The sequence below is a fragment of the Canis aureus genome, chromosome 14, assembly GCF_053574225.1.
Source record: "Canis aureus isolate CA01 chromosome 14, VMU_Caureus_v.1.0, whole genome shotgun sequence".
In the NCBI taxonomy this organism is placed as follows: domain Eukaryota; kingdom Metazoa; phylum Chordata; class Mammalia; order Carnivora; family Canidae; genus Canis; species Canis aureus.
This window is the reverse complement of record NC_135624.1, coordinates 6,158,228-6,185,815: the sequence shown is the minus strand read 5'-3', so window position 1 is coordinate 6,185,815 and position 27,588 is coordinate 6,158,228. Positions and strand designations below refer to the sequence as shown.

At 45.3% G+C, this 27,588-nt stretch overlaps 3 long non-coding RNA genes across 11 annotated transcripts; 1 reads left to right on the top strand and 2 right to left on the bottom strand.

The window, feature by feature from the left end:
* The first annotated feature begins 1,433 nt into the window (after positions 1-1,433).
* LOC144283113 (uncharacterized) lies at positions 1,434-26,862 on the top strand. 2 transcript variants are annotated; one of them, XR_013351448.1, is made up of 5 exons: positions 1,434-1,756; positions 1,945-2,071; positions 22,585-22,640; positions 24,888-25,016; positions 25,114-26,862. It is a non-coding gene; the product is annotated as an uncharacterized LOC144283113 (long non-coding RNA). The 2 variants fall into 2 exon arrangements; XR_013351449.1 differs by having other exon boundaries at positions 24,893-26,862.
* LOC144282820 (uncharacterized) lies at positions 2,147-3,733 on the bottom strand. The gene is made up of 3 exons (XR_013351235.1): positions 3,630-3,733; positions 3,108-3,272; positions 2,147-2,376 (listed from the first exon to the last, which is right to left on the bottom strand). It is a non-coding gene; the product is annotated as an uncharacterized LOC144282820 (long non-coding RNA).
* LOC144283111 (uncharacterized) lies at positions 4,517-27,176 on the bottom strand. 8 transcript variants are annotated; one of them, XR_013351445.1, is made up of 7 exons: positions 27,030-27,176; positions 26,545-26,642; positions 22,296-22,438; positions 20,308-20,436; positions 10,766-10,966; positions 5,541-5,675; positions 4,517-4,726 (listed from the first exon to the last, which is right to left on the bottom strand). It is a non-coding gene; the product is annotated as an uncharacterized LOC144283111 (long non-coding RNA). The 8 variants fall into 8 exon arrangements; XR_013351443.1 differs by having other exon boundaries at positions 10,891-10,966; XR_013351447.1 differs by lacking the exon at positions 26,545-26,642 and adding an exon at positions 23,261-23,363 and having other exon boundaries at positions 10,891-10,966.
* Between the last annotated feature and the right edge of the window lie 412 nt (positions 27,177-27,588).

Sequence of the window (27,588 nt, the reverse complement as noted above, 5' to 3'; positions counted from 1 at the left end):
ACTGATTTTTTAGACCTCATTCTCTCCTCAAACTTTCTAACTGCTAGTGTCTAGACTACAAGCAAGAATGTGCATCTAGGGGCGCCTGGATGGCTCAGCGGTTGAGCGTCTGCCTTCAGCTCATGTCCTGATCCCGGAATCTGGGATCAAGTCCCATATCAGGCTCCTTGTGGGGAGCCTGCTTCTCCCTCTGTCTCTGCCTCTCTCTCTCTCTCTCACTCACTCTCTCTGTGTCTCTCATGAATAAACAAATAAAACCTTTAAAGAATGTGCAGCTATACCCCAGAATTCTTTTCTACGCATTATCAAAAAGTTCTTCAAAATGTGGCTGTAAAGGTGTCTTTTAAATACTTACGGGAGTGAAAATGGCTACTCTAGTGGCTCAAAAAGCAACTGCTCCCACAGGGCCCACACACCTTCCTTTGAAAGGTCTCCTGTTCACTTGAATTAGAATTTGAGGCTCTGGAGAATCTTTTGATCTTTCTCATTATTGCCTCAGAGCCTCATTAACTAATTATTTGACCTCTGACTTGTTTAATTACAGAGAGAATTGAGCATTCTTGGGGCAGCTTCTTGTAGAAGTTAAAAGCATAGGCCTCAATCCCATAGATCTGGATTAGCATAGACTCTGCCTCTGTCTCAGGTGGCTGACTGTGGGCAAGTTATTTCATGTCTTGAAACTCAGTTTCTTCATCTGTCAAATGGGCACAGTCACACCTGTGTTCCTCGGTGGTCCTACAGATTAAATGAGAAAACACCTCCTGAAGGGCCCACTGAAGGGTCTGCAGCAGTGACCAGGACGGACGCTGTGCCTGTCATCGTGCTGCCGAGAGCCTGGGAGGAGGCTACAAACTGGTTTTGGTAGAGTGTAGACATTCCTGAGGAAAGAGATGCATAAGCAGAGACCTGGGAAATGGGTAGAGGCTCCCTCCCAAGGCAGGGGAGATATCCCAGGGAGAGGGAAGAGCAGGTGCGGTGTGTCCTGGATCAAAGCTGGGAAGCAGCCAGGAGTGAGACTGGAGAGAGAAATCTCAGCTCAACCATCAAACGCCACATAAAGGATTCTTAGAAGATCAGCTAGGATGCTGTTACATTGATTCAAATGCAAAACCTCAAAGCAATGAGGATGTGGAGCATTTAGTAGATTTGAGAGAGACTTAGGAGGTAGAACTGACAGGATTTGGTGATTCATTGGATGTGCTGGGTTCCGACAGCCCCAATTCAACAACGGTTTGTGGAGTACAGCCTCTGTTCCAGGTAGGACCTTGACCGATTGACTTCCTTATCAACCCCTAGGCCAAATGTCGTGCAAACCTCCTCATCCATTCCCAGAGGCCCTGCTGCTTTTGCCTGGGGCAGGGCTCTGACCCTGCCTTGTGGAGTGTGCTTGGGATAGCCCTGGGCCATTATGATTTTCGAAAAGGCAAGGCTTTCAAGAGAGCTGTCAACACTTGAGGATTGGGAAGCTGATTATCCAGTGAGAAGATTCTCTCAGCCTTTAGACTCCTTTCTCTGAAAGCCGGCTTTGTGATCAGTGTGGTGACCTAAAGAAAGGGTCAGAGAGGCACAGTCACCCATTATCACTACTGCCATGTGGTCATTTGGATGAGCTGTAGCCAACCGAGGAGGAGGATGGGAGGAAAACCCGAACCATGATCCAGAAGACCCTCTCCCTCAGAGTGCCTTTCCTTATCACAATTTGGATTCTTTGGGCAGCCTGGGTGGCTCAGTGGCTTAGTTCTGCCTTCAGTCCCGGGTGTGATTCTGGAGACCCAGGATCGAGTCCCAGATCGGGCTCCCTGCATGGAGTCTGCTTCTCTGTCTGCCTGTGTCTCTGTCTCTATCACTCTCTCTGTCTGTCATGAATAAGTAAAGAAAATCTTTAAATAATAATAATAATAATTTGGATTCTTTGATACTAAAATCTGTTTGTTTCACCCACAGATGGCAAGTAGAGGCATCGAGAAGTGTGAGGGATGGCAGGGGAAGGAGCCTGGGACCGAAGGCAGCGTGTGGACAGAACAGCTCTGGTGTATAAGAAGCCCCCCTTCACAGTGTTGGAGAATGACAAGTAAGGAACTGCGAGTTATTTTTAAGTTACTTTTTGATCATTAGACATACCATTCTGAAACTGGGCCGTGTGGGTCATTATTTTTATAAGTTTTATATCAGTAACAACAACAAAAAGCTGACATTAAATGCATATTATGTGGGAGGCCCCATTACCAGGCAGGAAACGCTATCTCATTTATTCCACACAATGAAGCCATGTCTTAAGTAGAACAATTGTTCCCAGTATGCAGATCAGGGAGCTGGGGCCCAGGGAGCTGGTTTAATTGGCTCAGTGCTCCGCAGCCAATACATGGTGGAGTGAGCCTGTGAAGAGCATGAAAGTTAGGACATTTGGTGTTTGATGGAAGCTGATGGCTAAACAATACATCATGTGTGGAAAGTTTTGTGTTTGGTAATGAGAAAATAATGCTAATCAGGTGTGTTCTGTAAATACTGGGGACTGTTTATTTTAAAGCAACCACATAGTGGTCTACATGTTCCCAAAGGTCTTCACAAGGAGACAAAGTGCCCTTTCGTCCAGTTTGACCTCTGAAGACCCCTTCCATCCAAACAGCCCCTTTGTGTGTCAGGGCACGAGGTGGGCCAGGGGGTCACGGCACCCACAGAGCAGAGTGCCCTCATGAGTTAATGCTCTCCAGGGATCAAGCCAAGCAGGCTTCTGGTTGGAGTCTCCCTCCTTGAGCCCATGCACTGTACACTTTGCCCTCCCTAAAGTGAGCAGCTGGTAAGAAAGGATGCTAAGCAGGCCTGCAGACTGCCTGACTCCACCATCTCAGAGCCTCAAGGAAGTTTCTCTCTTGGGAGCCAGCCCTGCATGTTTGGTTCTGGCAGACAAGTCTGAGCTGGATGAATGAGCAGGAAGTGCCAGATCCTGCTCTGCACACAGTGATCCTGAGCTTTTTGTAGAATAACCTGTCCAGCCCAAGAGGAGAACGTCCCATACCCACGCCCCCCCCCACCCCCCCCACTGCTCCAGCCCCAGCCAACTGGCCTGATAGCACCTCCCATCTCAGAAGAGAGCTTATATTCCTTGCCTGGATTTTTGAAATTCCTTAATTGGAGCAGAGGGAGCATCTTCCAACGTTACTTCTCTGGCTGTGATTGTGCTAGTCAACTCCCACAGTCCCTTAAGTCCACAGCTTGACTACTTGAGGAACATCTGGTAACTCATATCCCCCTCTAGGCCTCAGATTCTTGATCTGTAAAACGAAGTGTTTGGATTCAGTGAGCTTACAGTTTTGGTTCTGAATTCCTTATCAGTAGGATAAAAAGGGTAGTCCATATGACCAAGCAATCAAAATAATCCCCTCTCCCACTTAAAAAAGACTGACCTCATTAGCTGAGACACTGAAGGGAAACATTGGGGAAGAAGGATGTCTTGTATTCTATCCAGATGTCCCAAGACGGGAAGCCCACATGTGAGTAAAGTCCCCAGACCTGGTAACTCATCACAATGGACCCAAGATGATCCAGGGCTCCCCTAGTAGCACCCATGCCTCTCACCCAATCCCAGATGCTGAAGAAGCATCAGCAGTCCTGTGACATGATCCCCTTACCTTGAGTAGTGTTGGAAGAGGCCTTAGAACCTGTGTCACCTCCTTCTACTCTTTACTAAAGAAAGGAAGCTGAGCACAGCTGAGGAAGCTGTGACTTACTCAAGGTCTCACCTGTCATAGGTTTGGGGCTGAGCCCACAGGCCATAATCTCTGCTGCCAGCCCAGTGCCAGAAAGGAGAGGAAGGGAATTTTTACCTGGGAAGCACTTTGATTTTTATCCACCCCAGGGAATTCACTCTCCATTTGGTCAGGGTGGACAACCTGTGATTTCCATGAATGATTTAGGGCTAGGAGATTTCATTTCAGGAACTTTGCTACCCCTATCTTCACCTTCCAGTCAACTTAAATTACGACCGGTGTGCTAGTCCAGAAACCCCAAAGGGTACATGGAAAGAACCTAGGGGAGGAAAAGAAGGGGAGGAAAGAACCTAGGTCTTTCCCGTTAAAAAGTCATCTTTTGGATTTAAATCGGCCCTGGTTAAAATAATCAAGGGAATTGGGGGAACTATAGAAAGGTCAAAGGTTTGCAGGTTTAGGGTTTCGTGGGAACATGCGCATGTTTGGACCAGACCCAAGTGCTTGGTTGACCTGTTTGACAGGTAACAATTAGAGAGTGGGAGCTTGCCTGGCTGGAATGTGGCTGCAGAGGCCGGCAGGAGGATCTGGTTTACCTGCTCAGCAGGTGGGGCCTGCTGAGTCGGGCAGGCATGTGCACGCACAGCATTCCAGAGAATCGGTTTTCTTTTAAAGACACAGAAATGACTGCAGGGCACAAAGGGTTGGGTTGAGCCTTGGCTGGAAGCCGTTAGCTATTTGCAAGGTAAAGAGGCAAAATAAATAATTCCCTCTAGACAGCTCAAGGAAGAAACCGTAAAGACATTCAGGACTTTTTTTTTTTAAAAAAGATTTTATTTATTTATTCATGATAGACACAGAGAGAGAGACAGAGACACAGGCAGAGGGAGAAGCAGGTTCCATGCAGGGAGCCCGACGTGGTACTCGATCTTGGGTCCCCAGGATCACACTCTGGGCCGAAGGCAGCGCTAAACCGCCGAGCCACCAGGGGTGCCCAATATTTGCTACTTTTATTAGCACAGCTGAAAGAGACACCCAGGAAAGTAAAGTTCTGAGTTTTTTCCTCAATAAATTGTACATAATCTGTATATTTTTCAAGTTAAAAATACTGTTTTGATAAAACATAATGGAAGAAAGTTTTGTGTTAAAATAACGAAAGATCAGGATAATATTATATATATAATATATAGCATAATGGGGAGTCTACACAAACATACACCCCCATGCAGCACATGACTTCCTTTTGATTCCAAAGGTTTTTTTTTTTTTAAATATCAATTTAACTTCCCTGTATCATATTTATCATTGATGAGAAGGGGGAAGCCAAGGAAGTTGGGACCTGAAAATTGGTTGCAATGTTAAAGGGAACATGGCTAAAACAAACTCGACACTCTGAAAATTTCCAAGTAATTAATTTTTAAAAAGATTTTATTAATTTATTTGAGAGAGAAAGAGTGGGAGGCAGAGGGAGAGAGAATCTGAAGCAGACTCGGCACTGAGCGCAGAGCCTAATGTGGGGCTCGATTCCATGACTGTGTGATCATGACCTGAGCTGAAACCAAGAGTTGGATGCCTATTGCACTGAACCACCCAGGTGCCCCTCCAAGCAATTAGCTTTTAAAAATTTGCCAAATTCGGGGCGCCTGGGTGGCTGAGTTGGTAAAGCAGCTGCCTTTGGCTCAGGTTATAACCTCAGAGTCCTCAGCAGTGACTCTGCTTCTCCCTCTCCCACTGCCCCTCCCCGCTGCTCATACATTCTCTACCTCTCTGTCTCAAATAAATAAACCTTAAAAACTTTTTTGCCAAGTTAGTTTTCTTTAAAAACAAACAACAAACCTCCCCCTTCTTTCACAGTCTGTCTTCATTGCAGAAATTATTTAAGTCATCTCCAAATAAATGGTGGCTGCTTCCCCTTCCTCTGTGTGCTCCCAAAGCTCTGAAGTCCATCATTGGATGCACATCACTTGAGTCCTGGTAGTGAGATGGGAGGGCAAGAAAGGATTGGCAGCTGGTGATTACATAGAAAGAGCCTTGCTAGTTCAAAGAGTTAATTATAGTGAAGCAAAGGATCTTAAAATTCAATTGGCAGAAACAAACAAGCAAACAAAAACTTAGCTGTCTCATTGTTGACTATTGCTGGTGGTAAAACAGCTGCTACTGTGGCAATTTAACTCTTTAGGTATCTGTATAATGTGAAGATTCTTGTGTGCAGATCATTGACCAGGACTGATCAAAAGTCAGTACTAATAATAGCGAAATGTCAGAACAGTAACAACTCCCAGATCCTGAGTTCTTCTTACTCTGTGAAATGTGCTGTTCTAAACTGTCCACATTTTCTCATTTAATTTCCACAACAACTCTGAGACAGGTATTATTATGGTCTCCATTTTACAGACAAGATCGAGACACAGAGATGTTCCAGAACTTGCCTAAAATCACACAGTCCGTAGGTACAGACCCAGGATCTGAACTTAGGCAGTTCATTCATTCATATAGTTTTGAACTCCTGTTCTGAGAGGCGCAGTGCCAGGGGTTCACAGGACCATGGTGAAGTCTTAGAGTTCATCCTTCATGGACAAATTATAAGTCACAGAATCTAGTTACTGTTTCTTTTTCTTTTTTAAAAGATTTTATTTATTTGAGAGAGTGAGTGAGAAAGAGAGAGAGCACAAGTAGGGGGAGGGAGAGGGAGAACCAGACTCCCCGCTGAACAGGGAGCCCAACATGGGGCTCGATTCCAGGACCCTGAGATCATGACCTGAGCTGAAAGCAGAGACTTGACCAACCTAGCCACCCAAGCACCCCTAGTTACTGTTTCTGACTCTAACCCAGTCTCTTGACTATTCTCAAGAGGGCCCCTTATGGATGCACACACTTTATTTTTTTTTTATTTTCTTATTTTTTTAAGCCTATGTATTTATTTATTAGAGAGAGAGAGAGAGCACAAGCAGAGAGAACTGCAAGCAGAGGGAGAGGTAAGAAAAGCAGAGCCAGAGTAGGCTCCTGGCTGAGCAGGGAGCCAGATGTGGGGCTCAATCCCAGGACCTTGGGATCATGACCTGAGCCAAAGGCATAACGGACTGAGCCACCCAGGTGCCCCTAATTACTGTTTCTGACTCCAACACCAATTCTCTTGACCATCCTCTAGACAGCCCCTTAGTCCATACCCTTTAATGGCCGCAGTTGTGTCTGATGCCACCTATCACTGTACCAGAGACCACTACCTTCATTTCTTTGGTTCCTAGCCATGCTGAGACACCCTCAAACTCAGTGTCATCGAGTGGCAAAGGATGATGGCTGTTTTCTAAGGCATATGCTACATGTACACTCCAGGCCTGCTTTGTTTTATTTGCTTAATTAGCATGAGAACCATAAACCCAAGTTTGAAAGTCCTGTGAGCAGAGCTTATTATGGGTATGAGAAGCCACTTCAATTACTAAGTATTTTATCAATAACAAATATTTGCATGATACTTTTTACCCCTTGATAATTAGACCTTGATCTCCACAGATTCTAACATACTGACTACTTCTGGTAAATCCTGAAAAAAACAAACGAAAAAAGCAAAATTAGCTTGCACTTTACCCAAAGGGAAGTACCAAAAAGCAGTTTCCTTACCCTGTGGCATTGCACATTTTCCCCCATCCTTTTTATTTCCCAACTGATATTTCCTTCTGATAGTGTCTATAAACTCTGAACTTCGTGCTCTTTGGTGTGTGCCTTTGAGCAAACTCTGGAGGACAGACATGGGGTCTTTTGGTTGTTTTTGTTTTAAAGATTTTATGTTTTTATTTGAGAGAGAGAGTGAGCATGAGAGAAAAAAGGCATGGGGGGGGGGACGGGAGGGAGGAAGCAGGCTCCCCACTAAGCAGGAAACCCGATGTGGGGCTCCATCCCAGGACTCTGGGATCATGACCTGAGCTGAAGGCAGACGCCCAACCAACTGAGCCACCCAGGCATCCAGGACAAACATGGTTTCTCTGGCAATGACCCACATTTAGTGGCCATGGAAAGGCTGAATGGCCTTTGGGGTAGAGTGATAATAATAAGTGGTAATAATAGTAAGTATATGGAAGGCCTACTATGGGCTAGGCACTGGGCCAAATACTCTACAGGCATTGTCTCATTGAATAATTACAGTGGCCATAAATAGGTATTATGATTAGGTACCAGGGAAGGAAACCTACTCACAAAGCATAAAGAGCTCACCTGAGGCCATGTAGCTAACTAATGGCAGTGCTAAGATGCAGAACCAGGCCCACTAGGCACTGGTGGGCATTCTGCATCAGGCAGCATGTAAAAGCAAACGACCATTTGGTCTTTAAGATTTTGTGATTCTGAGATGCTCTTCTCTACTCTGCTTTGAACAACGCTTATCAGAAGTGTTAACCTTGAGTTCCTCTGGTCCCCATGCTTTAAGTGGAAAAAAGAAAAAGTCTGAAACAGGTTTTAAGGAGAACCACCAGTGGAGAAGCTACTCAAACCATGTCATGTGAGGAAGAGTTTATGGAACCAGAAATATTTATAGCCAGATTGGAGGAGACTAGGATTGGGGTGTTGGGGTGGAGCAGGGAGGAGAGTATGTTAATTGCCTTCAAATAATTGAAGGACTGTCAGATGCAAGAAAGAATAGGCTGGTGTTGTGAGGCTCCAAGTTAGAAACCCGGGACCAATAAGGAGAAGTTGGAGGGAAACAGGTATTGATCCTACAGAAAGACAAGTTTGTTATTCCTCAGACTAGAAAGTGGTGGAGAGAATATTTAAATGCCAGTTCTATCACTGTGGTAAGCATTTGTTGTTTTGCTTTCCAGAATCCATTCCTCTTTATTCTAAAAGCAATGGCTTGGTTCCTTTTGGGGAAATGACATTTCCCCATTGACAACAGTCTTGGTGGCTCAATCAATCAATATGTACTATTCACTCCTGGCCCAGAGTTGAGCATGTGACCTAAGTTGGCCCCATCGGATTCAATTCCCCAGAACCCTCTCTCTTGACATGAGGGTGGAAAATGGCCAGAGATGATTCTTCCTTGAGCAGAGCCCTGACAAGAATACCCTGATGAGAATACCAAAATACTAGAGACATTTTATATAGGAAGCATCTCCTTCAAGTTCAATTTTCCCACCATTTGCTTCCAGTCTTTTTTTTTTTTTAAGATTTTATTTATTTATTTATGAGACACACAGAGAGAGAGAGAGGCAGAGACACAGGTGGAGGGAGAAGCTGGCTCCATGCAGGGAGCCCGATGTGGGACTCGATCCCCGGTCTCCAGGATCATGCCCTGAGCTAAAAGGCAGCGTCAAACCGCTGAGGCACCTGGGCTGCCCAGCTTCCAGTCTTTAAAAAGAATCATCATGAGCACTGGGTGTTATATGCAACTGAAGAATCACTAAACTCTACCTCTCAAATTAATAATACACTGTATGTTAATTTTTTTGTTTTAGTTTTAAAAGATTTTATTTATTTTTTCATGAGAGACACAGACAGAAAGGCAGAGACATAGGCAGAGGGAGAAGCAGGCTTCCCCTGGGACCCCAATGTGGGACTCGATCCTGGGGCTCCAGGATCATGCCCAGAGCGAAAGGCAGAGACACTCAACCTCTGAGCCACCCAGGGGTCCCTTTATGTTAATTATTTTTAAAGAAAAAAAAAAATGAAGCTGAGCCCCTTCCCCCAAAAATAAAAAATAAAGAGAATCATCAAGGCTTGTATCTCCAACCAAAATTCCTTATGATGTGGTTTGCCTACAGAATAGAATTATTACCATCCCTGTTTCTTATTTCTTTAGCATTCTCTAAATTCCATTCACTACTCATATCTTCCCAATAGCCTCTATTTTTGCTTAAGTTAATAGGAATTTTTTCAATGAGAGCAAAAAGTTCTAACTGGCGACCATTGACTAGATGTGTGGCTGTGATTGTGGGAAATGATTTGACCTCTCTGAGCCCTAGCTCCCTCATTTGAAAATGATCCCAGTGGGTTTTAGAGTTTAATAAGGGACAGCATCTATAAAGAGAAAGGCACACAGTAAGTGCTCAATAAATGCTGGTTCTCTTTCTCCTTTAAAACATAAATTTTCTGTTTTCAGAAAATAAGATGTTTATAGGATAGCTAGCATAGTGCCTAGTACACAACAGGTATTCAATAAATGGTATAGTAAATGATAGCTATGGAAGGGGTTTAATTATAATTTTTTGTCACTGAAAGTATTCAAATCTGGGCTAGAAAATGATTGGCCAGAGATTTACAGAGGTGATTCCACCATGAGATGAGTTGTTGAGCATGATATCATCATTTCTTTCTTACACTGAGGGTCTGTGATTCTATCCTAAAGAGATTTAGCACTGGATGAGCAGGAGATTGTGCAGCTCCTTTAAATCAAAATGACAGAGGCAAGTGTCTTGGAATGAGGACTGAACATGGTTGGGTGTATCTCTTAGGCTGAAGTCCAAGCCAACATTGAGGAGAGGTCACAAGCAACCTGCTGTAGAAGAGAGTTCTATTGGTCACCCATTAGTGTCCTATAGACTAACTCAGTACTTTCACCAGTTTTTGTCTTTTTTTTTTTTTAAGATTTATTTATTTGAGAGAGAGAGAGAGAGAATAGGGAGAGGCAGAAGGAGAGAGAATCTCAAGCAGACTCCCCGCTGAGCCCAACACAGGGCTCGATCTCATGATCCTGAGATCATGACCTGAGCTGAAATCAAGAGTCAGGTGCTTATCCAACTGAGCCACCCAGGCACCTCACCACCAGTTTTGTCTTAATCAGGAACACTGACTCCAGAAATAATAAAGTTTATTGAAAGGACACACATGCATTGGAGTTTTGGAAGAGCCAACGGAAAGGAAGGCAGCTCTGTGATATGCTCTTTTCACATTTCTAACTCTCTCCCTCACAGCAAAGTCTCTCTCTGTATGTTGTCTCCTTTAACTTCTTCCTTGCTAGCGGGCTACTTCCAGTTATTTGTCTACGCATAGCCTAAAATGGCCATTTGGTCCCCAAGTCTGCCTGGTCATCCAGTTCCAGCCACCATAACTAACTTCCACCTGAGTGTCTTTACCTAAATCCAGAGAGAAGAATTTGACTGACCATTGAGTCATAAATGTCACAGGCTACTCATGGGCCATCTCAGAGACTGATGTTCTTGTCAGGTGCAGTCAGTTGAGTCTGGGGCAAGAGGCTCACCTGGTCTGTTGCCCATGCAGAAGGAGATGTGGACTGGTCAGGAAGCATTAGCAACATCTCGTAAGAGGCATCTTACCTGTGATGATACCAAAATACAAGATGCATTCTTGTATATTAAACATCTCCTTTAAGTTGTATTTTTCTGCCATTTTCTTTTAGTTTTTATTTATTTATTTGTTAAATTTTATTTATTCATTCATGAGAGACACAGAGAGAGGCAGAAACACAGGCAGAGGGAGAAGCAGGCTCCCTGAGGGGAGCCTGATGCAGGACTTGATCCCAGGACCCTGGGATCATGTCCCCAGTGGAAGGCAGAAGTTCAACCACTGAGCCACCTAGGTGCCCCTTCTTTTAGTTTTTACAGAAAAATTCTAAGGGTTATATCTCCAACCCAAATTCCTTTTTTTTTTTTAATTTTTTATTTATTTATGATAGTCACACAGAGAGAGAGAGAGAGAGAGAGGCAGAGACACAGGCAGAGGGAGAAGCAGGCTCCATGCACCGGGAGCCCGATGTGGGATTCGATCCCAGGTCTCCAGGATCGCGCTCTGAGCCAAAGGCAGGCACTAAACTGCTGCGCCACCCAGGGATCCTCCTCCAACCCAAATTCCTTATGATGTGGTTTCCCCTTGAAGAAAATCTAGAGAATATGGACATTTCCCTTTGGTGGTGAATACAGAATGTCGACTTGAAGCAACGGGGTCTTTCAGATGTGTTGCATAAAATTCGTGAACTAAGAGGGAAGGGTTTAATCAAAAGGCTTTAGTTTCTAGTCAGAGGACAGATGGAAGGAAGACCTCAGGCCATGGGAATGGGGAGAAGATGACAGTAATAAGGGAGTTAGGTGAGAGAGCTGGGGAGGAGCAAGAGGTCAAGTGAGAGCTGGAGCTCAGAGTGGGAGGCAAGCCAGCCAAGACCACAAACCAGACAAGAACATGTTGCTTCCCTCATGGGTCCCAGAACACCTAGAGTGAAACTGGGAAAAGAGTACAGCGTCAGGTAGAATGAGAGAGCCTGGCTGGGTGAGGGCTTGGCTCCAGTGACTGTGCGGAGTGCCAACCCCGCACCAGGCATGTAACTCTCTCCAGGCTCAGAGCTGTGTTTATCTCATGAGACTCTAATCATCAGCGTGTGTTCAGTTTGAACACTTGGAAGGTCTTAGCTACAATGGTCTCATTGGCCTCTGACTAAAAGGAGTTTCAGGGGTAAGAAGGAGGATACATTTTTAAGATCAGGTAAATGTCTTAAAACATATTTAAACAACGGAGAGTGCAAACATTCTAAAAGGGCCCTGAACATAATGTTCCCTGAGAAGTTTTGAAAGCCAGCCCAGGGATTGCCCTGTCATTTGTTGTAGTCTTGTGTGCCATTCAGATGCTTGTGAGATCTGACCACAGAGCTGGGCTCACATCATTGCAATTGTTTGGGGATACTCCTTTGACATCGTGTCTCTAAGAAAACACTACCACAAATGTCTCTGTAGGAATGGGAGATTTGATGGATTATCCCTGGGCCTCCGGGGACTGGGCTAAGAAGAAGATACTGGATTTAAAATTTTGGGCCCACAGTCTTCAAATTTGAGGATTAATGCTTGATCCTCCTCTGAGGGGGGGCTTAAGCCTCTGCTCATTGATTCCAAATGTTCTAGACACAAATTTTAAGGTGGGAACTCTGTGAACAATGAAACAGCCTCAGAAAAACTCTGCAGAAAGCTTTACCTTAACTCATTACTCAACTTTGTGAATTTTGAGGATTTAATGAGACATTTTTAAATAAAGAAAGGGATTACTTAAAGGCTAAGGATATCTGGGACCAGCTTAAATTGGGCAATGGGAAACCTAAGTTGCCCTTTGAGGATATTATTCATCCTATAAAAACAAAGTGTATTTTTTCACAGTAAACATGTCAGAACGGCAACTGCATAGACAAGTGTAGACTGGTTGCTGTCCAGTCTGCCAATTTTCAGATAAAAGACTGGGATCTGATAAGTGACAGATTACCATGAGAACATTTGCAGCAGGATCTTTTCTGGTTCATCATTTCAGTGCCAAACATGTAAGTGTATCAGTAAGAGTTTAATACAACTGCTCTTCTCACAATGTATTTGTAATATTCATCTACAAGGGGAGAAGGCTTTATCCAACGGCCACATTGGCCGGAAAGCATTGTAATCCCATGGCCTGTGAATATAAACCCGTAGTCCTGGTGCTTGCTTGTAAGGACTGGGCAAACAGATTCCCGATCTGTAAATAAAAATATTTTTGTTCTATCTATGAGCAGATACCATCTCTTCTCCACCCACCAGTTAATACATCTATGAAAAGGAGAGAATTATCCTTGTTCAGTGTCTCTCACAGTTCAACAAATTGCGTACTACCGCACAATTTTTGCCCTATCATCATACTGTCTGTAAAGTTATTTATGGATTTTTTCTTTAAATCAATTCACTTTAAAAAAATCTAAATGAACATATATATATATTTAAGGTTTTATTTTACTCATGAGTGACACAGAGAGAGGTGGAGACATATGCAGAGGGAGAAGGAGGCTCCCTGCAGGGAGCCTGATGCAGGGACTCCATCCCAAGGACCCCGGGACCACTACTTGAGCTGAAGGCAGATGCTCAACCACTGAGCCACCCAGGCATTCTAAATAAACATATTTTTAATAAAATTGTTAATTTCTTTTTAAATCTGCTTTACCTGTGGAGTCATAGCTTTTGTGAACTAATTATTTTTTCTAATATCAATTGAAAACAAATACATAAAGCTATTACAAGAAAAAACTGTTGGCCCATTTTGAAAAATAATAAGTAAAAGCATCCTGTGTAACCATGAGTGGCATGCAGGTCACGTGTTAGAACATACTGCCCAGCTGTAAAGAGGATGAGAGGTGCGAGGGAAACTTTATGCAGACTGCCTAGTTCTGCCCTGGAAGAGGCCAGTTGCTTCCAATATTCTCATTAATTGTTCAACCAATCCTGGGTTAGTCAGTCATCCCCTGCAACTTCATTTCCTCCTCTAAGGAAGTTGGACTAAATAGGGTGTGAGTTCCTTTCTGTCTCTAACGACCTGTGATTTTTCCATGATTCTGTTTTTGGGGCCCAACACCCCACTAGCAAGAGCAGGTGGCTGTGAACACAAGTCGGTTTCCTGGCAGCACTCCATAACGTGCTTAATCTTCCTGGGAATTTTGCAGAACTTTGCTTTTCTTTTCATTAGCAATGGTTAAAAAATACCCCTCCCAGCCAGTAGATGGGAGAAAAAGCCCCCTTTCTCTAGACTGGATGATTTGTGATGGTGGTGGGGGGAAAGGCAAGTGGAAAAAGGAATTTGGAAGGTGGCTTTGAAATGTGGCTGATTTAGCCCCTACTGTCACCACCAGACTATCACCCCCTATCTAACACCCCTACTTCTCTGGAATGATCTTGGGGAAAAGGAGAACCTAAGGTAATTATTCCACACCTAAGAGCACAGTGATGGGGGCAGCCCCAGTGGCTCAGTGGTTTAGCACTGCCTTCGGCCCGGGGCGTGATCCTGGAGTCCTGGAATCAAATCCCACCTCAGGCTCCCTTCAGGGAGCCTGCTTCTCCCTCTGCCTGTGTCTCTGCCTCTCTCTCTCTCTGTGTCTCTCATGAATAAATAAATAAAATCTTAAAAAAATAAAAAAAGACCTCCTGAAAAGGTCTTGCTAAAAAAAAAAAAAGCACAGTGATGATAAATAATAACAACGATGCATAATTAATGCGTTATCAGTCTAACGGAGTAACAGCAAGTCATTAATCTCACTGAGCTCATTTCCTCAGTCAAGAAAGACAGAATTTGAAACTGACCGTGTGTGAAACTTCTGGGGGCTCTATATAGTTCTTTGAATGTAGACCTTCAGCTTTTATTATTTATTTATTTATTTGTTTTAAAGATTTTATGTATGTATTTGAGAGAGAGCATGAGAGGGCGTACAACAGGGAGGGAGGGAGATCCACGAGCAGACTCTGCACTGAGCGGGGAGCCCGACGTGGGCTCCATCTCAGGACCCCAAGATCACAACCCAAGCCAAAACCAAGAGTGGGTCACTTAACTACATGACCTAAGCATCCCCCAGCTTTTATTTTTTAAGCAAAAAACTTTATTTTTTTTATTTTATTATTTTTTTTATTTTTTTAATTTATTTATGATAGTCACAGAGAGAGAGAGAGGCGCAGAGACACAGGCAGAGGGAGAAGCAGGCTCCATGCACCGGGAGCCCGATGTGGGATTCGATCCCGGGTCTCCAGGATCGCGCCCCGGGCCAAAGGCAGGCGCCAAACCGCTGCGCCACCCAGGGATCCCTGATGCCAGATTTTTAAAGGAATTCTGTCAAATTTAAAGTTTTTTGCTTTGGGATCCCTGGGTGGCGCAGCGGTTTGGCGCCTGCCTTTGGCCCAGGGCGCGATCCTGGAGACCCGGGATCGAATCCCACATCGGGCTCCCGGTGCATGGAGCCTGCTTCTCCCTCTGCCTGTGTCTCTGCGCCTCTCTCTCTCTCTGTGACTATCATAAATAAATAAATTTAAAAAAAAAAAAAAGTACAGTGACCGGGACGCCTGGGTGGCTCAGTGGTTGAGCATCTGCTTTAAAAAAAAAAAAAAATAAATAAATCTGGCATCATGGGACACCTGGGTGGCTCGGCAGTTTAGTGTCTGCCTTGGGCTCAGGGCATGATCCCGGAGTCCCAGGATCGATTCCCACATCGGGCTCCCTGCATGGAGCCTGCTTCTCCCTCTGCCTGTGTCTCTGCCTCTCTGTGTGTGTGTCTCTCATGAATAAATGAATAAAATCTTTTAAAAAATTAAAATAAAATAAAAATCTGGCATCAGAAGACAAAAATTAAGTTACCTTTTAGGATAACCATCTAGCAAACTTTGATACATATAATTTCCATAAGTTTTGGGAACTATGACGTGGTCTGTGGTACAACTCTATCTATATGTCACATGTCTGTGTTCTTTATTATTTCATTTACTTATTCAGTCATTCTTTCTTCAAACATATACTGCACTTGTCTTATGTACCACCTAGCAGAACATGGTGATTGGAAGTGTACTTCTGGAAGCAAAATAACTTTATATTGAATTTCATTTCCACTACACATTAGCTCTCTGACTTTGGGTAAGTGACTTAAGGGAATCTCCTTGGTTCCCTTGTCTATAAATTGGGAATGACAAAATATTGATCATGATCATAGGATTATTGAAGATTAAAAGAGATAGCAGGTGGAAAGTCAAGAGTCTGGTATATACTAGTAAGCACTCAATAAATGGCAGCTGTTTCTGTCCTCTACGTCACTGTGGTTATGGGCTAAATTGCACCCCCCCCCCCACAATTCATTGTTGAAGTCTCAAACCCCAGTACCTCCGAATATGACTATATTTAGAGACAAGACCTTTAAAGAAGTCATTATGGTAAAATGATGTCATATGGGTAGTCCTAATCTAATATGACTAGTGTCCTTAATTAGGACTGGGGCTCCTGGGTGGTGCAGTTGGTTAAGTGTCCAACTCTTGATTTCAGCTCAGGTCAAGATCTTGGGGTTGTGAGATCAAGCCCCATGTCTGGCTCTGCACTTAGTGTGGAATCTGATTGAGATTCTCTGCCTCTCCACCCCCTTCCCTGTTCTCTCTCTCTCTCTCTCTCCCTCCCTCCCTCCCTAAAATAAATAAATAAATCTTAAAAAAAGAAAAGGCATGGGGAGTAGGACAGATGTATACTGGGTAAGACTATGTTGAAGGCACAGGGAGAAGATAGTTACCTATAAACCAAGGAGAGAGAGCGTGAAATTAACCCTAACCATGCCTTGATGGTGGACTTCTAGTCTCCAGAACTGTGGGAAAATAAATTTCTATTGTTCAAGTCACCCTGTCTGTGGTACTTGTTATGGCAGCCCTAGGAGACTAATAGGATCCTCACCGTCACCACGTGCTGGGATTCAAAAGTGATTATGCCATTAACTCTTTTTCCATGAATTCACAATCTAATAGAGGGAGAGAAGCACCTAAGCAAATATGCTTTGTAATGCAGCCTGTTAAGGGGGAAAACCCAGGTCTGTATCCATTAAAGCATGGAGAGAAATGCTTCTCAGTGTGGAGTGGGGAGAGGGTACTTAAGGAGAAGCCAAGGCGGGCAGCCTGCCTTCAGCCCAGGGCGTGATCCTGGAGACCAGGGATCTAGTCCCATGTCGGGCTCCCTGAATGGAGCCTGCTTCTCCCTCTGCCTGTGTCTCTGCCTCTCTGTGTGGCTCTCATGAATAAATAAATAAAATCTTTTTTTTTTTTTTTTTTTAAAGGAGAAGCCAAGGAGAAATAGGTAAAGAAGGTCATTTGGGGCGACAGCACATGCAGTAGAATACTTGTGAAACAAGGACGTTCTTCAGGATTTGTTATTTAGGAATCATTTGTTCTCAAGCATGGGATCTCACCTGTTTGTGGTGTAGAGAAAGTAAGTCCTACCCGAAACACAGTGATCCATTATTCATCAGCTGGCTAAGCTAGTGCCTGAACGCTCATTTCTGCAGTCCAGATGAGTTAAGGATAGCACAAAAAGATTCCATTTGGGCCCACCAGAAGCATTAGACATGCCAAGTGTTTTTTGTCTTGAAGCTAAGGTAACAGGACACCTCAGCTTTAACTCAGAATGGATAAGAGGACAATGAGAAGGGGGCAGGTTCAGAGGCGGTGGTTAAAATGTAATCCATTTGTTTGGATATACATATGTAGAGATTCAGAATATAGAAAAATATAATTACAAATGGCTTCGTATAAAGCCCTCATCCTAAATTCAAATAAATTATACCATTAAATGAATCAGATTAAGCTAGGTGGGGAAGGTAATATTATTCTCTACCTGTTTCATGGATTGTTGAGGATTAATGAGCTCTAATGTCTGTAAACCTCTCTTGCAATGCAGAAGAAAAGAACCAGAGAATGAGGAGGTGTTATTATCCTCTCTCCGATCCCTTGCAAAGCTAAAGGACCAAATACCAAACAGTCTGTCTCACTCTTTATCTTTTTCAAAATAACAAAAAATGATTAAGGAACATTTTGGTAAAAGACACACATACAAAATCTCCCATTTTATTGCTCCATAGTTCCTTCACCTTTATTCTGATTCATCCATTGGTTGTCATCATTCACGTATTTTGAGTACTTACATATCTTGCATTAGCTTTCTTGTATTTACTTAACATACCATAATTTATTCATGTTGCTATACAATCTTTAAAGTATTATATGGATGCATAACTTATATACCATAAAATCCACATATTTTAGTGTATAATTCTAGGACTCTTAAAAAATTTGTATAGTTGTGCAACCATCGCTAAAACCCAGGTTTAGAACAATTCCATTACTCCCCAAAGTCCCTTGTGCCTGCTTTGTAGTTCCTGCTTTCCTCCCCTGCCCTAGGAAACCACTGATATGCTTTCTGTGTTAGAGATTTGTATTTCCTAGAAATTCTATGTAAATTTGTGTCTGGCTCATTTTACTTAGTAAAATGTTTTTGAGGTCCATCCACATTGTAGTTATGTGTCAGTAGTCTGCTCCTGAATAATATCCTATTGTATGAATATTTTGTTTATCCACTCGCCAGATGATGGACACTTGGATTGGTCCCAAGTTTTGGCTGTTACGAACACTGCTGCTGTGAACATATGTCTTTGTGTGGACTTATGTTTTCATTTCTCTTGGCCAGATAGGTAGGAGTGGAATTGCTGAGTCATATGGTAACTCTGTTTAACTTTTTAAACAAACAACCAAACTGTTGCAAAGTGGCTGCACCATTTTACATTCCCACCAGCCATGCATGAAGGTTCCGATTTCTCCATATCCTCGCCAACACTTATTATTGTCTCTCTCTCTTTCTCTTTTTTTAAAATAGGCTTTGTGCCCAACTCGACCCTGAGGTCTCACCTGGCATGCTCTACGGAGGAGCGAGACACGTGGTCCCATTGTCTCTCCTTAATTGTAGCCTTTAAAGTGGATGGGAAGTGGTTTTGTTGAATTCAAATTGCACTTCCTTAATGACTAATGATGTGAAACATTTCTTTGTGGGTTTTAGCCTTTTATGTGTCTTCTTTGGTGAGATGACTTAAAATCTTCTGCCCCTTTTTAAATTAGGTTGTCTTCTTGTCACTGAATTATAAGTGTTTTTCTTTTTAGTTAGATATACAATTCACAAATATTTTCTCCCCACCTGGTTTTTCTTTTCATTTTCTTAGTGGTATTATTTTTGAAGAGAAAAACTTTTTCATTCTGATGGAGTCCAACTTATCAGGTTTTTTTTTTTCTTTTACAGATTGTGCTTTTGGTATCATACCTCAGAAATCTTTGCCTAATCCAAGGTCACTAAGGTTGTCTCCTCTGTTGTATTCTAAAGTTTTATAGTTTTAGTTCTTATATTTAGGCCCGTGATCAATTTTGACTTCGTTTTTATGTCTGGTATAATGTAAGGTCTAAGTGTTTTGGCTTCTGCATGTGCCTATCCAATTGTACCAACACCATTTGTTGACAAGACTATCCTTTCTCAGAATCCCTGGGTGGCTCAGCGGTTTGGCGCCTGCTTGGCCCAGGACGCAATCCTGGAGTCCTAGGATCGAGTCCCGCGTCAGGCTCCCGGCATGGAGCCTGCCTGTGACACTTTTTAATAGGTACAGAAGAATAGTCTGTAAAATGGATGTTTTATAATTAAGCGTACTTCATCATTTAACTGTTCCAGTTTTTTTTTCTATTGTTACTAACTTTGCAGAGAATACCCTTTTGTTTATACCTCATTTCCTCTTGGTTGTATAGTTGGTTTTTTTTTAAGATTTTATTTATTTGTTTATTTATTAGAGAGAGAGAGCATGCATAAGTGAGGGGGGAGGATCAGAGGCAAAGGGAGAGAGGATCTCAAGCAGACTCTGCACTGAACGCAGAGCCCAAGTCAGGGCTTGATCTCATGACCCTGAGATCAGAACCTTGAGATCACCACCTAAGCCAAAACCAAGAGTGGGCTGCTTGATTGACTGAGCCACCTAGGCACCCCTTGGTTGTATAGTTTCTTAAGGTGAGTTCTGGGCAGAGGTGGAGGGATTGCTGGATAGAGGGCTATGAATGTGTGGACCCCCACCTGTTTGGTATAAAAGGGACAGGTAGGGCAGTGGTTTTCACACCAAAGGGCTAACATTTATTGAGCACTTGTGAAGTGCAGGCATTGCATGAAATGCTTTATTCCTATTATTTCACTGAATCTTTGCAACTATTTGTAAAGTAGATGTGATTATCCCCACTTGACAGGAGAGGGAGTTAAGTACATTGGCCCAGTTTGATCAGCAGATGGTTAGGAGACCCAGGACTGCAGTTCAGAAGCTCAGAAAGTCTCTCTGACTTAAATACTGAAGTACCTCTCTCTGCTCACTGTCCTCAGCAGTTGCTAGTTGTTCACTGGAAGGATCTCTTGCAGAAGTGGGCTCCACTTCTCTTCTCTGGAGTATCAGCACCATCATCATATGTCACAGGAGCTGCCTTGTGGACTGAGGTGGCCCATTTTATAGGCAGGAAAAACTATTAGGAGCCTAATAAGACTGTTAAGAAATTAAAGATCATCACTGGAGGAGGGGATGCCTGGGTGGCCTACCAGTTGAGCATCTGCCTTTGGCTCAGTAAGTGATCCTGGAATTTGGGATCAGGTCCCACATCGGGCTCCCTGCAGGAAGCCTGCTTCTCCCTCTGCCTGTGTGTGTCTCTCTCTCTGTGTGTCTCTCATGAATAAATAAATAAATCTTTAAAAAAAAATCACTGAAGGAGGCCCAAAAATGATTCTGATTAATGTCTCCTAAGCTTCTTTGGTTTCTCATAAATACTACTGAACCAAGGGAAAACTTTCTAATTGTTTTATGTTATATTTTAAATGTGAGTTTCATGGCAAGTGTTGCCAGAGGCTCAGTGCTGGACATTTGCACTCCCATAGACATTCTCAGCCTACGACTTTTTTCCACCCTCGCTTCCTACCCAAGAGCTCTGAAGCCTTTTAAATTGAGGACACAGCATCCCCCCCTCCCTTGGCCTGCAGTGTGGAAGGAGAGGAAGACCTAGGGGCGGGTGACGGGACGCACAACGGTAGAGCTGTCCCTGCAGAACAAAGCAAGAGTCTGGACTGGGGAGGAGATACCAGCGCCACTGCTCTTGTCGCTCCAAGGAGCAGCCGTGAACAAAGCCGCCGGGGCCCTGCCTGGGAGCCTGCAGCGCGGAGTAATGGACACTCAGCCCTGCTGAGCCCAGGCGGCGCGTGCCAGGGGAGCCTGGGTCTCTGCTTTGTCCAGGCGGGAATTGGGGCTGCCTGGCCCCGGCTCAGCCCAATCTCGGTCAAAAGCTGGCATTGATGAGGGCGGCGGGTCCTGTTTCATTCCAGGGCTGTGCCCTGAAACAGCACGAGGCTGAAAGTCGCTCTTCCTTCCCTGGGGAGATGCTGAGAATGCACAAAGCGAAAGTCTCATGCCCCCCTTTCCAACCACCTGCAGACAGAGCTAACCCCACACTCCAGGCTATTGTGCAAATGTTTCCTCTGCCCAAAATGGCCTTCCTACCTCCCTATCTGCCATTCTGCCAAGTGCTGCGCAAATCCTATCTACACCATTGAGTCTACACGAATGCCAACTGCACGCTAGGCACATGTCCCAATCTAGGAAATTGTCCTAGGTCTCCCTAGTGTGAATCAGCTCTCCTGTCCCAGTATTCTCTTAGCACTTGGTCTCTAACTCTACTCTAGCTTTTACACAGCCGGGCTGTCATTCCGCTCTAGCTTCTGAGCCTGAACTCTGGAGCTTCTTCGTCACTCTTGATTCTGAGCTTCTAGCTTCTAGTTGCTGGCTTAGCAAGCTGAATCTGATCTCCTGGGTCTTATTTAACCACGAAGTTCTTTTGTTGTTGTTTTTCTCATCATGTCCCCTATAGCCAGTGCTTCTTGGCATATACTTTAGGAAACCTTGCTATACTTGGAAGCCTAGACTGGAAGTCTGATTCAGAATTTTTTTTTTTTTTTTGCGACTTCATTTACTTATTCATGAGATACAGAGAGACAAAGAGAGGGGGAGAGAGAGAGAGAAAGGCAGAGACACAGCAGAGGGAGAAGCAGGGTCCCTGAGGGACTCGATCCCAGGATCCTGAGACTGTGACCTGAGCCAAAGGCAGACGTCCAACCACTGAGAAACCCAGGTGCCTCCTGACTCAGATTTTGATTGCTCCCTTGACTCATGGCTTGATTTTGGCCTTATTACCCCCAGGCCAACTGAAGCTATGGCCATCTAGCCATTGAAACTTTGCAGTAAGAACTGCCTGCCTTCCTTAAATATATATTTTAGTAGTAAGTAGATTTTGCTATTGATAAAATTACCTGATAGTGGAGAAGTTGTACTTGTGATGGTTAGTTGAGGCTGGTCTGGGGAATAGACACTCCTAACTTTCTGGGAAATGTGCTTCTTTCAGAGGGTATTGAGAGTGGTAGTGGGGGTTCAGTTCAGCTGGTGCCCTATAACTCTGGAGGGAAAACATTAGGGCTTCAGTGTCATCACTTAACTGGCTCTTTGCCCAGTGTTACCCGAGGATGATGAGAAATCTTGGTCCCCTAACACTGCCCTGTAACTGGGTTTATTATCACTACCATGGTCGATGTTCTGTTCCAGGGTAAAGATGCTACTGTAATCACTCAGTCGGTGTCTGCAGCTCCCAGGAGTCACAGGTGAGTATTCAGCACTGTTTGTATACAGAGGAATAACAGAGATGGCCCAGCCCAGAAATAGGCTGCTCTGGGGCTTTTTGCTCAGCTTGCAATGCCCCCTGAACTTCCCACTCTATACTCATTCACAGAAAGCTGGCTCCCTGCAGTCACGTTCATTTTAAACATTTTATTTATTTATTTATTTATTTATTTATTTATTTATTTATTTGAGAGAACGAGTGGGGAGAGGGACAAAGGTAGAGGGAGAAGCAGGCTCTCTGCTGAGCAGGGAGCCCAATGTGGGGGCTTCATCCCAGGACCCCGATATCATGACCTGATCTGAAGGCAGACAGTTAACCAACTGAGCACCCAGGCACCCCTCGGTCATGCTCACTGAACTTGATGTTGTACCCTGGGTCCAGCTGATTGATTGGACTACAAGTGGCCATTTGATCCACACAGAACCAGTCAGAGCCTATTTACAGTAAATGTCAGGGTGGGTTGTGGAGAAGGAAAGGAAAACGAGAGAGAGAGAGAGAGAGAGAGAATCAGTGGAAGGTGCAGGGGAAATGAAAGTTTCTGCCTTTAATCCTAAAAGTTCAGAACCACCAGGAGGTCAAGAATGGCATGAAGAGAGTCACCTGTGCCCCTGGAGCTGGCAATGCCCATGCAGCAATGTCCACTTCCAGAGGCAGAAGCTGTGCTCTACAGTGGCAGCTCCAGCATTCCTGCGGCAGCTGAGAGCTAGAATATGGTGGGAAGACAGTTGTTAAGAGAGGATTTTTTTGGGGTGCTGTATTTGCATAGTATATCCATTGTTTTCAGTTAGATTGTTTGTTTTGGGATAGCTTGAGCAAGAGGAGCTTAATTCTCCCAACTACCTCCTGGCACTGTTACTGGTTGTATCAATGAGCGATTGCCACATACTGTTGTGTAACAAACCACCCCAAAACTCGTGGCTTACAACAGCAGGCATTTCTTCTCACACTCTCAAGTCTGCGTGGATCCGTGGTGACTGCACTGAGCTCCAGCTCCAGCTGGATTGGGCTTGTCTCGTGGATTGGGTTTAATAGTCTGTGTGTTCTCTCTGGGGTCCAAGCCAAAGGGGCAGCAACTATAAGGGCTCTTTTCACAGCCATGACAGAGGAACAGAAGGACAATCCCAACTGTCTGAGTTTGCATTACAACTATTGGCACCCCATTGCCAGTCACCCAGCTGACCTCCAAGTGAAGGGATAGGGAAATATACTTTTACCAATGGAGCTGTAAGGGAAGGCGTGAATATTCTTTTCTTTTTTTCTTTTTAAGATTTTAAATTTATTTTAGAGGAGGGAGAGGGAAAGAGAGTCTTAAGCAGACTTCTTATTGAGAAGAAGCCTGATGTGGGGCTCAATGTCACAACCCTGAGATCACAACCGGAGCCAAAACCAGAGTTGGACACTCAACCAACTGTGCCACCCAGGTACCCCTGAGGCATAAATATTCTTAAACAAGCAACCATCTACCGCCCTCACGTTCATGAACATTTCTCAATTCCCAATACTCACCCAAGAGCAGCATGAGAGGTAGAAGGTAACTTCTGTCTTCTAGACCATCACCTGTTAGTGCTCAGGAAGTGTGAGCTGACTCTTGCTGGGTGCCTTACCCCCCACCGAATAGCTTCCCCAAGACGGTGATTTGAACAGAAGACCCCCAGAGGTCTGACACCACTGTCCCCACAGAGCAATGATTCCAATTGGTAGTTTGATAACTTGGGTTTGTTTACTGTCTGTGCCCTCTCCTCCAGATGATGAACTTTACAAAGGCAAGAACCTGTGTCTGTTTTACTCACCACGCATGGTCAGTCACAAAACTGGCACTCAAAAAATATTTGTTAAAGAGATGAGTGAAATTACAACAGTAAGTTTCATTGTATTGGAGCCCAGGTCTTCAATATTTCCCCAAACGCTGGCCACATGCTCCATTTTAACTTCTCCAAAAACCTTTTGCCAAGTGAGTGAAGGTGGCTGGATTGCAAGCTGAGTGGTGACAGAGCCTCTCCGTCGCTGCCTGGGGTTCCTCCCAGCTCCTGCAGTGACATCTTGTTAATAGGCTATCTGCCTGGACAGGTCACCTCTGCCCTGACCCGGGTGGGGGTCTCCTGGCCTGATGACGATCAAGTGTCCTCATAGGCTGACCATTGCCTACTTTGCTCAGAGCTGTTGGGGTGTAAACATGCTGTGTTCCATTGATTTTCTTCTCTCTCTCTCTGTTTCCTCTTGCCTCAAGTGCAGCAGAATGATCTGATGATGGAAGATTTGGGGAGGGGATACCTTCCTGGTGACCATGGAAATCAAGCCCTAATAAGCCCAAGGCACAGCTGTCTCTGGAGTGGGGACTTGCCTAACCGGACCTGAGGTAAACAGCAAATGCAAAATCAGAGTACATCCTGGGCTTTGCCGAGGGCTTTAGAGAGGCAGATTTGGGTTCAAACCTAATCTCTACCACTTTACAGAGCATGTGACTGCGGACAAGTTTTGAAGGTTCTCAGTTCTCTCATTTGTAAGGGCTAAACGGTGCTGCCCTGCCGTGCACTTGGGAAGATTCGGTGACAGTCTATTGCAAGTGCCCAGCACAGTGCCTGCCAAACACTGAGTGCCTCCAACAACGTGTCCTTCCTCATCCCCATCTCAAATGCTTATTCACTTGTCTTTTTTTTGCCTCTAAGTTTTTGTTTTTGTTTAAGATTTTATTTATTTATTCATGAGAGACAGAGAGAAAGAGAGAGGCAGAGACACAGGCAGAGGGAAAAGGAGGCTCCCTACAGGGAGCCTGATGCAGGACTGGATCCTGGGACCTCAGGATCACTCCCCGAGCCAAAGGCAGATGCTCAACCACTGAGCCACCCAGGTGCCCCTACCTCTAAGTTTTGCAGCAAAGGCAGGTTAGAATAAATATCACATTATCCAAGAAACCAGGTTAACCAGTCAAATCTGAATTTGCGAGGAAAGAACTATCTTAGCATTTTTTTCCTAACCTTTTCAAACTGTGTGTCTGATAAAGCCTACAGTGCATAAACTTCTTTAGAATATTTTCTCATCTTTTGGAAGATTTTCATATATATTCAAGATTTGAAATTCATAACAAGCAAAACTAGGAAACATTTAAGTTGCTACAGGATGTTGGGTACATCAAGGATATGATAGAGAAGATTCTGGGTTTCTGAAGCAGGGATAATAAAGTAAATCTGAGTCCCAGCATATCACCCATGACACCATATCACCATGTCACACTTCATAATGAAGTATGGTGGGGGTTGGCGGGTGTTTCCCCCACTGATGTATTCTGGAATGTTCAATAAAGTTTCACTTGCTGACTTACTTCAAGTCACTTCAGAGAGCTGTTTAAGCATCTCCCTCGTCTCCCCCAGCTGGCAGGGTTCTAGCCTTGACCCCTCCCTGGCCCTCCTGGCCTATGATGGGTCTGCCCCTTGTGCCTCTCTGCCTGGATGTCCCATGAACCCTTAACACTCAACACCTCCGAAGCAGGAGTTGCCATCTTCCCCCAGTCCTGCCTGTCCCCCAGTGTCCCTCCATCCCAGCTGTGGGCACTGTCATCCACCTAGCCGCAGCGGCCGGGAACCACCAGCCCGCCCCCTCTGCCCCTCCTTTCCTGCACTCGGTCAGCCTCCGAGTTTGTTGGTGGTCAGCAAGGGTGCGTGGTGACCAGCCGGGCCAGGCAGGGCCTCAGACACCAGGACCCCAGAGGGGAACAAGCAGGCCTTCAGCTTCTGGAGCTTCCCAGCCCCCCACCCCCATTTCTTGCCTCTGCTCCGTCCATCCTGCCCTGAGCACCTCTGCGGGGGGTGAGGCCTCTTCCACACCCAGCTGCGCTTCGGCCCTCCTGACCTCCCTGCCTGCACCCCACCTTCCGAAGTCACTCTCACCTCCTGACCACTTTTCATTCCAAAATGCAGATGTGCGTCACTCCTTTGCTAAGACCCTCTGCCGTTCCCCTTGAGCCTCATTCCCAGACATCTGGATTCTGTAAGGCGTTGAAAAGAACATAAAGCAAAGTAAGATAAAATAAATAGTAAAGCAGAATAAGACAACCCTGGAGAGCCATGTAGAGCCGCCAACCTGTTCTGCCAGGTAAGCCGTTTGAAACGGTGACCATTGAGCGAGCACTGCTTTTCCACAAAAGAAAGGTCATTACAACCAAACCGAAACTTAAGAAAACTTCATTTCAGCAAAGCCTGTGAAAATTCCATCACAAAAGGCTCTTTAGGAACCAGGGCCTGTGGATGGACGCGGCCTCGCAGGACGCCCGAGGCCCAGCCCGGGTCACGGAGTCACGGGCCCCCGCAGCCGCCGGCCCCGCTCCCCGGTCGCGGCCGCCCTCGCCTCGGTCTCCCGGCTGGGCACGACTCACCCAGGAAGCCCTCGAGGGGACGGGTGCTCCCGCGGCCCCGGGGGAGGGTCTCTGGTCCCTCCAGCCAACCAGCCTTTCGAGCGGCTGGCCCCCCCCCCCCCCCCCCCCCCCCCCCCGGCCCAGTGCGCCCCAGCCGCGGCGCCGGCGTGTGCGTGTGCCTGGGGCCCGCTTAGAGGCCCGCCAAGCCCCCGAGGCCGCCGCTTAGACGCAGGCGCTCAATGTCGCCGTCCGCACCGCTCCCTGTCCTCAGCCCCGCAGGCGTCTGACCCTCGGGGGGGGGGGGTCTCCCCCTGAAGCCGCCCCCCCCCCCACCCCGCACGTGCCTGCCTGCCCTCGGGGGCCCCGACTCCTGGCGCGTCCCCGTGCGCAGGCCTTGCGGTCTGCATCCCCTCCCCTAAGACCTGCGTCTACTTCTGAATGTTCAGAACTCACCGTGAGTAAAAAAGTGCTGGCTCCAGGCGCGAGGTGACTCTAGCTGGTTAAGCATCTGCCTTTGGCTGAGGTCATGACCCCAGAGTCCTGGGATGGAGCCCTGTGTCGGCTCCCTGCTCAGCAGGGG